This window comes from Bombus pyrosoma, linkage group LG15 (assembly GCF_014825855.1).
Source record: "Bombus pyrosoma isolate SC7728 linkage group LG15, ASM1482585v1, whole genome shotgun sequence".
Lineage (NCBI taxonomy): Eukaryota > Metazoa > Arthropoda > Insecta > Hymenoptera > Apidae > Bombus > Bombus pyrosoma.
Window position 1 is genome coordinate 4,198,301 of NC_057784.1, and position 14,840 is coordinate 4,213,140.

Consider the following 14,840-nt stretch of genomic DNA (forward strand, 5'->3'; position numbering starts at 1 on the left):
AATCGTGTGTGGAGAAAGCACGGATATGTGTGTGCAGAAAGCAGGTTAAGTATGGTAACTAACCAATGCTTTATTGAATATTATGATGATAATTAATGGCAAATACGGGGATTATACGATTTTACGATTATTGTACAGCTTTAACGAGTCAAGAGACTTAATGAGGCTCAATGAGAGTGTTTAAGCTATTAATTGATATAAACTGCATCGAGAAAAATAACTGTTGAAATACAAGTTCCACAATTCTTATCAAGGAGAACGTATATCGGAGCAACCAAGCTTCCAACTGAAATAGATATTCTACATATAAATTATGAAATTCTTGTTATAACAAGAATACGGAAATCAACAGCAACAATATCGAAAATATTTCCGTAAGGCGTTGTATATGTAAAACGAAAGCGAAAGTAATCCGTCGTACGATTAATTAATAATAGTAACTCTCTTTGTGAAAAATCATCTTACGTTTCGACTTTTATTTTGCCAATTCCTATTTCCTTCAGGCTCGAAAAACAGAAGTGCGGTCTGCGTAATTGTCGATCATTTTGCGGCGATGTTCACAAGAACGTTTCGTTGCTACGAACGATTTAGCAATTTTTCGCCGACGTGCAGTATCCCGGCTCTATATTTAGTTAGGGGAAAAGTGTCATAAAGAGGCATGCGAGAGAGAGAGAAAGAGGGAGAGAGCAGGTGGCGAACAGAGAGGTTTGTGATTTCGTGGCCAGACCGGAGGCTGGAAACAGGGCCGAGCTTTCATCCGTGACCTGGGAGAATGTTTACCGCTACTTGATCAAAGGGGTTTCGATCGTCGAACGATCGACGCTGGGATGTAGCGTGGCCTCCGGTCCGGAGCCTCGGATTTTGTCTCGTTCACACCCTTCCTACGTCATCGTAGCCGTCGAATCCGTAGTCGTAACACGTGTCAGGGCCGATAAACCTTGCAACGTCGTCGCGTATCGAACACCGGCCGAGCTCTGCCCGTTTACACCGAAAACGAACCGACCTCGTTTATTCTTGACTTTCAACGTTCCCAGGGCTAGCCGAATGTCACTTTGTCAAATTAGTCGCTTAATTTTCGAAGCCCTTGAATTTTTACGTACAGGTTGATACAAGAGTAAACGAATGTTAACATTTTGGTAGCCGAGAAACATCTTAAGAAAGACCACGAAATCGAACTGACCGGAAAAGCAATTACGCGATACGCCAAAAGATACGAACAGAGACTAGTCAATCACGTAGACTCCTACTCAAAAGTTTTAACACACTTTTTATTTTTAATGGAATTTTTGTACGTGGTATAGAATATGAATTGTAAATTACGCGCATACTCCAATAAAAGTATTGCTCTCATATTAGCAGAGTGTAATTTCTTTATCGTATAAATGTCATTTCTTCGTGTCTTTACTACGTACTTCATTTTTTACTGTAGTAACTGCTCTTTACACGAAAGCGTAGATTTTCTGTCCCATAGCCTGTACAGTTAACCTTAACATGTTGAGAGAATGATATGGAGTTGCATGGTTCAGTCTTTGGAGTACCTTCAGCTAGTTTCTTAAACAAAGAAACGTGAGTTACTGCGAACATAATACTTCAATGGTACATGAAATGTCCGTATGGCGATGAAGTTAGATGCGGCAGAAGCCACCGATGATAGCCATTTTTCTTTACACCAAATTTTTTGTAAGCTTGTCAAAGTTCTAGTTTCGTTACTATCGATATTTATAATCATTTTACTTATTTCGTCCGCGGACGAAACCGCGGACCACGAAGCTAAACCTGGCACTTTGAGTTCATCGTGAGTAGACGTACTAATTTTACACGAAGATTTGTTGGATACAGTTTGAGTTTGAAGGAAATACGATCGAGCTTATGATTTCTGACACGTGTATGCCCCGAATCGGACTACTTGGAGAGTACTTGGCGGAACTTTGCCTACCATTGGCGTCTACGAGATTAGGGTATTAAATCGACCGAGTGTGTGCTTGAATAGATGTCTTGCGGCTTGTTCCGGTACTGCATTATGAATCGATCAGATCTTCCGCAGTTACTGTTCTTGTCTGTTACCGGTTCTGTCCGTTCAACTCTTCGCCAACTGTTCAATAATCCCGATAAAATTGCAATATTTAACGTCTTATGTGTTTCGGGTACCTATTCAGAGAACTGTATTCAGGGTAAGATGACGTTGCTAGGAAATAGATCATTATGTTTGAAATATAGGTTAATTGAAGAGTGTTTCGATGCTATGTTTAGCCGTACTTCATCTTATTTATCGATGAGATCGTTTTACGATATTCGATGGTTCTATGATTTTGATTTCAAGGGTCTTGTCTTTACGCGCTTTAATAAGAAGATTTATAATAAAAAGACAAATAGGACGACAGGCAATTGGGTTAAAATAAAAGTAATTAGTGACTGTGAATACTTGGGCATTTTAACCAAATTTTCCTTCGTATATTTAAAAGTTTCAAAAGCGCATATTTTGGGGGAGAGCGCATAGCAGTCGCGGGAGAAACTTCACCCTCCTTTATCCCATTCGCGCCGCACGTATCAAGCAAATTCGCGGAGAATTTAAATCGATCGATGCACGCGTCGCTGCGAAATTCCTATCGTCGGCGGAGCTAACTAATTAAATAGCGATTAGAATACCAGGGAAATTTGCTCGTCGTTCCGTAAGCAATTCGGATCTATCGATCAGCGTCGCAACGATCGCGAAACATTTCCCTCAAAACATACGACGTCGGAGTAATTCTCATGGCGTGACATTACAATCAAAACAGTTCTACTCTGGAAAATAACTTCGGTTTCGAGTTGCTGGCGCGTCGAGGTTTGCGAACGATATCCTGTCCGAGGGATGAGAGGTTAAAGGCAACACGGTGTCGTCTCAGAGAACAAAGCGATGGCGCGCGAAAGGAATGCGTTATTTCGTCGCAATTCTATGCCAGTCGGTCGGACAGTGTCCCGTGTTAGGCAATTCGGCCTCGTCTTTTGCAAAGGATATTACCGATGCTTGGCAGAGGCCAGCGATGGCTTTGTTCGAATGTCAAAGATATCCCATTATCCTGGATGCGTGTGGACAGAGTGCATGGTTCGCGACGATATCGCACCCTGTTGTTGTCCATGGAGCCATTAACGTTCGAGTCGTCCGTGGTGTTTGGCCCGACTGATTCGAATCTATCGTTTAGTCGTGATAAATGAAAGCTCGATCAGGTATCAGTCAATTTTTACCAATCGTTGAACGAACGGGAATCGGTTTGACGTGAAAGAAAGAGGGACGACGACGGCAAGAGTACGGAGACAGAGATGTGTTTTGACTGGGACAAATTAGAAACCGTTATCTTTCGGCTCTTTCCATCAGTTTCATCTTCTTTCGATTCCAGATGGAGGAACTACGTCCGTAGCACGATCGCAATTTATCAACCCAGAAACCTGTTTAACCGGTGAAATTATAGCGAAGGTACAGGTCTGACGTTCCACGATAAACGCGATCTTTTATCGCCTTTATAGATTTAAAGGATAAGCGTGATCGATTAGCCTTGTAGCTGGAATAGAAGGCGCTTTCGTTAAGGGAGCTCGGCTCTCCTCCACTAGACGTAAACGCTGACGTCGCTTCCGATCCATTAGAACGTTCTTCTCTTTTTTTTTCCCCCCTTTGATTCTGTTTGAACTAACTCGAACGCGTTTTTCCACGAGGAGCTCAAGCGAAATGAATAAGTGCCAGAATTGAAAATGCTAGAGTAACGTGGTAGCGCGAGAACAAACAGCCAGGCGAGCAACTTTCAATTTCAGCTGCATTAGCGTTGTCGCTGACACGCTAATCGAGCTTTCCTTGCTCGGTTCACGGTTCTGGTAGCAACCATTCTTACGACTTCGCTCGAATCTCGCCACTGATAAATCGCGATCCTGGTAGGATATCATTTCCGAGATATGAAACGTTAACGGCGTTATTAAGGCAGTGCAGATGAAATTGTAGTTAAGCTGTAAAGTTTCAAATGCATACGATTATTACCTACTCGTTGCATTTGTAACCCGTTAAGAGCTAACGTCGCGTTAACGTAACGTTTTATTTGCAATTTCGTTTAACCAATTTAGATCGTAATGGAGTTTCATTATATAATTTGGTATTATTATTATTATTATTATAGAAATAGTACCATTGTTATATACATGTACATACTTCGTAGTATTTTCGTTATTATTTCTTCCACCTGGGTTCTACCATTTTACGAAAAGTGAAGAAGTTGAAGGATTTATAACGTTATGATTAACTATATACGCATATCGTTTGATCCTTAATAGATTAATAATATATAGGAATATCAGGTTCCCCATTGTTTTACATTTTCGATTTCTAAGGTAAAATCAAATTCCAACTGAAATAGGAGGTGTTTTCATTAAGAGAAGCTCAGCTTTCCTCCATTAGACGTAAAAGCTGACGTCGCTTTTGCTCTGACTATAATCTGTTCTAGAATCAGATAAGGCAGAAAATTACAGTTGGCAATTACAGAAGAATTACAAATAACATTAATGCAGATATCAAAGTGTATAGAAGATAACAAGAACGAATTTTGTTATCTATACACGTTGGAAAAATATAGAAGAAAGGAATTGAATTTTCCTTTGGATTCGATTCGTCATATCGAATACAGCGTAAGATACGGCGAGTCAAGATCGGTTCTATTGGCAATAGCTGAAGAGACTTTATCGTAAAGTAAATATTACACGTGTAAATATTATCCGAAGTATATTTTTCACCTGTACAGAGTCAGTCTGTGTTGTACGAAACAGGTAGTGATTTTTGTTGCACCGAATGCAAACATTTTCCTGAGTGCAAATACAATCCGAACTCGCAACTATGTAGCGAGAATCTGTAAACAGGCGTGGTCGCGCGGAACTTTAACGTTTACCGCTTGGATTTGCCTCTTGATTTTATCTATCCGAGGTAACGCGTGAAGAATGCAAGCAAATTAACAGGCAAGTCCCATTGACCGTGCCATTTGCAATTCATTTCGTTTAGCTGTACGAATTCCGATTGGTAATTGAGTTTAACGATTGATAGCGATTCGATTGAATTCGATTTGCAGCTCCGATAACCGAGCCCAAGACGCGGAAAATGAAGTTGGAGTCGCGAAAGTTTTGCGACAAGCTGGTATTTTGCGCGAATGAAAAGTCAGAAATGGGAATTTAATTTCGGGACGGTGACTGGGGAATCCTTTTCTCGATATCGAGAGATCGTCTGAGAAAAAGATAGTGGCAAACAGGGGGTAAGATCCGATCGGGCGAAAGAGAACAATCGACGTCTCAACGAGATCTTCGCTCAGTCTTGGTATCAAACTGACTATTCCGTCGGATATTGTCGGATACGTAGGTGTCGAACGTGAAATCGAGCGTAACAGAGTCTGATCTCCCCATATAACTATCATTTTGCGTATGTGTCTCGGCGAATGTCTCGAAAGGAGGGAACACTATTTCACGCAAACGTGAAGTAAATGTTAAACTCGCGAGTAATGCCGGAAATTCAATTACATGGGATATTTCGTTCAGATCGTATTGACTTTTCTTCGGTCACGCAACGACAATGTCGACGACGACGACACGGTTCCGCTTCAGTGGATGATTTAGGAACTCGGGGGGGATGAATCGACTTCAAGTATTTTTCTCCTGTTCCATCGCGTTCGCTTCGATCGTGTCGATTTCCTTTTTACGATATTCCAGCATCGTCTCACTAAATGTTTTACTATTCTTGACCATTACATTAAGAAATTTAGTAATTCGTTGCAGTGTATTTTAGAACAAATTTCTATCGATGAACGTTTCAATATCGCTTCAAATGATTTAAATTCATTTACCGATTGTCATATCAGATACCGATATCGATTATCATATTAGGAATCTTAGTAATTCGCTGGAAAATACGCATTTTGTAGTCAATTTCTGTCCAAAAACGCTTCAATACGGTGAAAAGTAATTGTCAAATAGTCTTCGATTTCAATTTATTTAGCCGCTCCTTGGAACGGTGACTTTCTGAATCTGAATAACGCGGTTCTTGCAGCGCAGTGACACTTTTGTCGCATGAAAATATCGATTCGTCCTAAACATTGTCGAAAAGTTGGCAAGAAACCTTTCCGACGAAACGTATTGTACGCGCGTCCGCACGACCGATGACTTTTAATTTGCCGTGTAATTACGTGACCGCTTTTTGTCGGGTTCCCCGAACAATAGCGAAATGTTTTGCGCGGATATAAATCTAATTTCGCGCGAGAGGCTGCTGGTGTAACCCCCTTCCCGAACGTCCATAATTTTCGTGGAAGTTGCGCAGCGGTTCGCGATCACTTTTTTTACAGGAAAAACGATTGTAACCAGAAGACAATTGGTTACCGTTACATGGACACCGTTACAGCGACGGTGGATCTCCCTTTAGAGCAAAGTGGTGTGCGTTCGATTCGATTTTCCACGCGACGCAGGGGTGGCTGTGCTTCTTCGAATGAAAGATAATTTCATTGTTAGCATCCGGCTAAAAAATAAGAAAAAGGAAAAATGAGAGGGAGAGCATGGACCGAGGGAACAATGTCGTTGTTGCAACACAAATGCAATTACGGGTTGCAACGAAACGAATTTATCGAGGACGCGGAGTGATTGGCGTCACGGTCTAATAAACTTCCACAGTGCGGATGATTTTCCAGCGAGCTCGTAACGTATTCGTCTTGTTGATTCCTGTTCCTGCTGATTCCTTGTTTAATTTCTACTCGGTATTTTTTTTACCTTGAGTGTACTTGAAGGAAACGGTTTACGACGAATCACGAAGGTAGTCGAAAACTTACCACGCAATTTGCTCATGGATATATTATGCGCAAAACACGAAATTTTTTTAAATTTCGTTAGCACTGCAATGAGACACGGCTACCGTGATTATAAGAGTCAAATTTGAAACTGTTTATTAGTTGGAAGATATTTATTGGAATCGCACATTTTGCAAAGATCATCGAGGTATTTGAACAGACAATTATTTACTATATCAGTAAGACACAATATAGCGAGACCATCTTTAACTGTATAATTAAGACTACTATTCATACTGTATAGTAATTTTCTATTAAAGGTATATCAAAATTATACAAAAGTATCTTGCAACTTCTATATCCATATCAAATTTTATCAATTTCTGCCGTTCAATTTTGTCATATAATCAGTCGTTAACTATATCAAAAAAGAAGAAATTTGTTTTTAAATAATACGTACTTGTTAAGAGCATCTACAAGGAGGAAAGAAATTCGATGTATTTTATCAAATCATAAATCTGCTATTACAGCAGAGAGAAAAATTATAATTTAATTAATTATGGAAATAGAGGGACGATACAAACATCAAGATTGAAATACGTTCTCAAAATCTTACCCTACGCGACCACGGCTTTCAGTCCGCCAATTGCTGACTCTACTTAACGTTTCACCTTAAAACTTTACTATATCGCTTCCTTCGAGCATACCAACTTCTTCTACCTGCTTCTCTCGAAATATTTAACATGTCTTTTAACGTTCGGAACGTAAAAGCCACGATATTTGAAAGATATTAAAAAAAAGGAAAAAAAAATAGCGGTAGTGAAATAGCGAAATAAAAGAGTCAAAGAGAACCTATCCGATTTCTCTTGGCAGAAATTGGTAGTCTCCCTGGTCGGTCACGTTTATCCTTTGAATCGTTCCACCTTATTTTTCGTTATTTTTGTGTTAAATTACGCGTGAGCCAGAGAACACTGGTCGATGAGCGTGACATATGACCATTATTTTAATTGTGTCACACGCCCGAATGAGATACTGTCGAGGAACCTTTGCTTGTCACGTTCTAAACGTTCAAAGCTTTTTACCTCGCTGATTTAAGGTCTCGATACATCGAATATCGTTACACGCGTGAGCGTAATGCAGGAAAGGAAGAGAAAAGTTCAAGCGACAATTGAAACGTGTGATCTTAGTGAAAATCAATGGGATGACATTTTTTTGAGAGAAGCGAGCGAAACGAAGATACTTGAAAATTAAGTTATATATTGAAGTTAGTCCTTTCTCAAGTCTTTGGCTCTTTACTTTCTCAACTTCCTGCAAAATTAATGAACCGAGCTTGGCGTAGACTTCCTTGGGGTAGACCTTGCATAAGAAATTACCCGATCATCGATACGCGTATTAACAGCCTGAAACTCTAGGACATTCTCAAAGTGCAGTCGTTTTTGTTCACGGAAATAGAACGGGGTTTTAGGAATTCATGAACTACGAAAATTGGTCGATTTCGGATTACGTATTTGCAGTTGCATGTACATTACTATTCATAAGTATTCGGAGGCTTTAGTCGATTTGCAGCAACAGTACATGGGTATGACAGTAAAGTACATGAGTTAATGAGAAATGACTTCAGACTCATTTATATTTTAGACATTAAATAATCTGGAGATGAAGAACAGTTCGCAACTCATTTTACTCTTACACGTGTTAATATCTATGTCTGTTGGTCTTTTAAAATCAAGTTTATCAGCGGGTAATAATGAAATAACAGTGCAGAACGTAATCAATAGATTCCGGATATTTGCGTAAACTACCATTTTCGTTAACATAATTAAAGAGGTGGAATCCAAGCAGAGATTTGTTTCACTCATTAAATATTATGACACGTACTTTACTTTCGAAACTTAACGTATTTTTGCGTATCATGTGCATTTTCGCATCTCCAAATTCTTCATAAATGCATCCTTTCGACGATTACCAATCATTAATTATCGACGGTACCTCTTGTCATTTTATAATTAAAACAGATCATCTTTGAAATAAACAACCGTCCTTACTTACGAACGGGAGTGTACGTGCCGTTCGCGTTATCGTTCAGTCGCAAACGTAGTACGTTCAGTGGAATCGAAACACGAACATCTATCTACTGATGGTGCCCGTACCAATTCTGTGAATCTTGATGTTGCATAGAATTCGCGGTATACGTCCTTCGTGGCACATTACGTATCGATAGCATATGAAACGAGTTATCTGACGCCAACATCGTCGTCTATCTAAACGACAGCCTTTTCGCATAATGCAAGCAGGAGATGTCTGCAGAGACTGTAGCACAAATACGATTAGATAACGAGGATAAAATCTGAAATTCGACTAGGAAAGGCCAAAAATATGGCACACAGAGAATCGTATAATGCAGGGACGTAGTCGTACGAATTACGAAGGAATACGATCGTAAAATTCGGAATCGTGCTGACGAACAGCGTACTACTTGCAGAGTATCGGCAAAATCCGCTAATTAAAATATTCATTGCCGATTGGTTCTGGCATCTGCAAAAATTCGGGACGAGATATTTCGAGCGATATTACTGGTGAAGCATCGTAGATGGACCGTGGAAAATATTCTCGCGAAATGGTACGAGTACGGTAAACGACAAACGATGGAACTATCTTCGTTCAACGACAGAAGCAACTTATGTTTATCTGAAACTTTTGTTTATTCGTATATACTGGTTTGCAAAACGATTCGAACACTTGTAAGTACTTTGTATTAATTGTATTATCGGTATTATAGGGAAGAGTATTATAGGAAATTTCATTGGCATTGTAGCGAGACTTGACTATAATAATTGCATTGGCACATTTTACAATAAATCTGAATATATATGTAGGAATTACAAGATATTTAGTACAAGTGTATATTTCGTGATATATTCTGTGAAAATTCCATTGGAAAATTCTGGAAATTGTCAATTACAGTCCAAATTGCACGATCAGTGTTTCGTTGAAACACATTTGCCTTTCCCATTTTTCTCGAAACTCAATTTCGAAGTCCATTGACCCGATAACTAACAATTTTCAATAAATTTTCAGTGGTATACACGTAGCTCATAAAACTATCTTTGACAAGCTATTTTTTTGTCTTTTTATTTTCCGCGTTTTTATTCACTAAAAAAAGGTGGTACTTTGCACGTAAAATGTCACTTTCTCGTTTCGGATAACTTAATCCTGTCACTTTTTTCAAACATAAAAATACCCTCGACATGCATTGACGTATGCAATATTCTTTATTAATATTCCATTCTTGTTTTTAAATCGAACAGCCAAAATCTGTGAACCAAAATCTACATCGGTAGTGCAACTATACCTATAAGCATTGTACTGATCCGTGAAAATCAATTTATTTATTAATTTACGAATTCGACCATTTTTTTGATAATGTAATATATTTTTTAAATAATATATTTAAATTTATGAAATATATTAAATTTAAATTGAATATATTTAAATTTATGAAATATATTAAATTTAAATTTAAAACACCCTTTTAAAAATACATAATCTTTAACGCACTAGTTCAAGTCTCATTCGATTTAGTAGATTTATCATAAAACGTGATCATACGTGGGTGTAAATGCTTCAAAGTCAACTACGTATGTATATTAAATCGACCTGCCGAAATTACTTAGAGTTGATTAAAACTCGTGTTCAGGACAGCATGAGAAATTGGTGGAAACGTGAATCAATGGCTGTCGACCTTCTCTAATCGAACGACGTTGCTTGAAACAAGGTATTCTTGTCTCTTTCTCAATAGATCAAAGATAGTGGCGTGGTCAAAAGGACGTTTCGCCTCGTCGAGATAAATTGGAACCTGGCAATAAGATCACTCGTAATTTGTAGCCAGAGAAGTATTGTTTCCCCGCGAGAGATTCATCGAAAGTATAAAAAAAGTTTACACTTCAAACTTACAATCCTATCGACTCTCTTTTATATCTGTTCTTTCTCTTTTCATCGCTGTTTATTCGTCCATCTGTCTTATACGAAACTTTTTCAGTCTGATAAGTTTGGGGGACGCTGAGAATCAACGTGTGTAATTGTTGACACGTTCTGTTCATCTCGTAACTCGTGTGAATAGATGTTACGAATTCTTGCATCGTTATCTTGTAATGAACGTAAACTCGTTAATTGTTTCCTCGTTAGTTTGCATCAATCGTTACATTTTATATAAAGGTGTCCTAATAATTATCGTACGTCTATATAATTGAGACAGGGAGTTTCTAGAAATTCTCGATCGAGAGAGGGTTGTTAAGTTTCAAAGTTCGAAGTTGGATCTTGCCTTAAGTTCTGTTTAAAAGTACGTCGAGGAAAACTCGAGAACGTCCCAAAAGGATTGGCCGCCTGGTGGCTGCTTCCACTGTATACCTATAGCTTGTATTTGTCTTCCACTTTGCTCGAGGATGAAGTTCCGCGAAGAAGGAGAAGCATCTATGATGCCTATACCGAAATCATGGAAATAGCGGGAAACGCCGTGCTGGCTATAGAAGCAAAAGGAGAATTGAATTGGAATACGTTCTCGAGAAATTCTCCGGCAAACGAAATCAGTCGGAGTAGGAACGCAATCGTCGCGCTGAGAAAGCGGATTCACGAGAGGGATGAAGTCGAATGCGCGGTCTGCGATGGTCGTTTAATCGATATGGAACCACACCAGTCGAAGAAGTTCGAATAAATTAGGAAAAGAAGCGTTGATCGTCGAAGCGTGAATCGGATAACTGGAATGGTAAAAGGCGCGGTCAAAGGCAGTTCCTCGAAGACGCCACTGCTCTTTCGCAGAAAGTGTCACGAATAATTTGTAACAATTACTGCGGCAACTATGAATCCAAACGCGTCGTTCCGTTCCAGCTTTCGTGCGCTTTGAGCTGATTTTGGAAAGAAGCCAGCGTGTTTCTCGACGTCTTACTATGAATGTAACTAGCAGGGAGTTGAAATCTACTAGGAAAATCCTCCTTCTTCCTCGGCCAGCGTCTTACTCCGTCTAGTAATGACGGAGAATTAAACGGATAGCATTTCGGATAAAATATTATTTTTGTCCGTCGTTCCACGCGAAATCGTTGATTCGTAATCCGAAATACGTTTCGACGAGTTAGGAGGACGTTTCGAACACTCGAGCAGAAATACTTGTCGCGGAATTTCGCGCAAGCTAAAATTTTATGCTGCCTCGTGATATTGCAGCGGTACTTTATATAGAACGTCGCTGTCGATCGTACACGATCCCTTCTGAAAGAGATTCAATCGAAGAAATGTCTGAAGAGTGGCACGTTGTAAATGTACCAGAGTCCAGAGTAATAAAATAGGATGAAAGAAATAGGATCAATGAGAGAGTAACCCATAGAACTTGTCGAGATCCGAGACTTTTGTCCCTTTGTCGGATACCAAAGGCGAGTTCTATAAAAGGAATCGTCTTCGCTCGATGCGAAGCAAAGAGGAATCGATTGGCTCGCGAGATTCTAAGCAAACAATTACACGATCAGGTCGCTAACGAGTTTCTCAAAATATCACCTGTTGCGTTTCGCCGGCTTCCGAAGATAGCGGCTCGCGAAACGAAGAAAAATTTGCCGAGCTCGAGATTAGATAAATCGCGCTAGTAAAAAAATCACGCGAAAATTTACGCCGGCGAATTTATCGATAATCGATGTCGCCATAGATGCTACGAGAAACGAGAAAATCCGTGTCGTCTATTTTTATTTCCGGGCCTTTAATTGAATTGCCGCGCCGCGCCCCGTGCATCCAAGCTTATTCCGGAATCGTATCTCACGACCGTATCGTGACGCCTTCGTGAAAACACCGATGAACCACTGCTGTGAACTTTTAATAGGTAACATCTTTTTACGACGATGGTGGTATCTCCGAGTACCTGGAACGGGTCTAATCGTTTCGAAAATTGAACCGTATTTCGCTTTGGACAGCGGATACGAGTGGAAGTTGATTAAAGCTTGAGATATACAGTGCAATTCATAAGTGCACTACCGACCACGAGTATTTGGGCACTTGGAAATTATCGCAAGAGAGAGCCTCATCAACTCTGTCTGCTACTTTGAAATATCTTCGTAATTTCAAACATATGAGCGTATCTCGCAATGAAACTAAATAATAGGACGAACAAAGACAAATATCTGACGGATAGTAAGTTTTAAGGTAAGCGTATCATATCGTTTATTTTGAATAAAGCTTCGGTATTTCGTGTAAATTAAGAACTTTACATCAGCTTGTATTCTTTCCATTAGTATTTTATGCGTCACCTTTCCTTTTCTTTGTCATATAGAATATCAAGTTAAATGATACTCGATCATATCGTGTCGCTGTCACTTACATCTGTCCAATTTTGAAGCAAACGTAATAACTGTCTCAAGATTTTTGAGCAAGGATGTGGGCCATTGTCTTTATTCTTAGAATTCACAACTCTACCGAACAATTGCAGCACAAAATATTGGATACTCCATCTAAAAATCTAAAGTTATACCGCCACTTGCGAAGAAATCGTTTGTACCAGCTGAAATCATTCTAATTTTCTAACTATATCAGGTTTTATCAAAAATGAACAAACACCGCAAGCTTTCGAACTCCAGCGTGGGTCACGTGTCGATAAGGCCGTATTGAAAATTGGCTTTTACCGCTGGAAAAATTAAAAGGTTCGAAAGGGTGGCTCGTAAACGTAGGTCACACGATGCCCACTCGAAAATACTGCTCGTTTAACCTTTTACAGGGTGAAAACCAGTATGATCAAGCGGAACGCTCACGTACAACGATATCTTCCACGATTATAAATCTCAATCGCCATTGCCTTCGAGAGATAATGCGGTCCAACCGCGGGGATTCTGGCGCCGCCGCGCCGGTACCAATGTTCATGCCTAACCAAACGTATGATGCAGCCACCCGATCAGATTTCGGGATAATTTTAATTAAAACGTAATTGTCTATGCGGAAGCTTAAACCTGAATGAGCCCAACACAACAGTTATACACGGGCCAGCAACTATTTCCATTTACGAACATATCCCGCAATCCCTGCGGAATATCGGGGCGAACGTGCAAAATCGTAGCCACGTTGTACCGCAATGTTTCTTCGATGCAAATATTGTACGACGCCGCTCGACGCTATTGCAGCGACGGAAAGAATCGATCGATCGAAACCTGCCGATACGACATTTCCACCTTTGTCATGGTACTGTTGTCCGGATAATCCATATTCATTCGCGCTAACAAGCTGACAGGACGTTGTGTATATCTAAAACATTCGCTTCGATAAAGTCTCGGTAGATAGCAAAGTACGCTCGCTAGAAATAGATAAGTGTAAGAGGTAATATAGATAGCGTAGAAAATGGTAGCTGTCGTTGGAAGAACGTCCCTCATCGATCAACCTCGGCCCTTCCTCCGATCTTGATACCAGTGACAAGTTAAAGAATCGACGGAGAAAAATCTGAACACTTGAGAAAGAACTTTTCAAAAGCGGGTAGTCGTCTGGATCGTTATCGGTATAGTGACTACAAAAAGCATTTATTTGTATAGCTTTTTATTTATTATAACACGTTACATTGGTATCGTGATACACAGATTATTGGGATACGTCAGCCTCCCTTTCGGAAACTACAATTGAAGTATTCCAAGTAGCACACTAATTAATTAGGTCTAAGTATATTAAATTTTGCTTTTCCATGATAGAAAAAAATTCATATCTAGAATAAAAATGAGATGCAGAAGCTGATAAAGAAAAAACGCTTCATTGGAAAATAAGGATATGTGCAGATATTCCTTGTATGTTTGTATATTCAGCCACTGTATATGTAGTGAGTGGTGCATTACGCAGATGTAAAGTAGATACAAAATGACAGCTACATGGCTGCATGAACGTGGTTTTAATTAGGTCGTCCTTTAATCAGAAACTTGTGTAATCAAAAAATTAAAAATTAATAGATACAAATCGATATTAGTTAATTTTAGTACTTGTAAATGTATTTTCATTTATTCGAATATTTACAGAGAAATGAGGTAAACCCCATAAATCATTATGAAGTAATTAAATCTA

The 14,840-nt window shown here is 39.4% G+C and overlaps 1 protein-coding gene across 7 annotated transcripts in view; it reads right to left on the reverse strand.

Moving 5' to 3' along the window:
- The window catches only part of LOC122575345 (dopamine receptor 2), an 81,740-nt gene that overhangs the window by 50,585 nt on the left and 16,315 nt on the right, over positions 1–14,840 (reverse strand). The gene's annotated exons all lie outside the window — the stretch shown is intronic.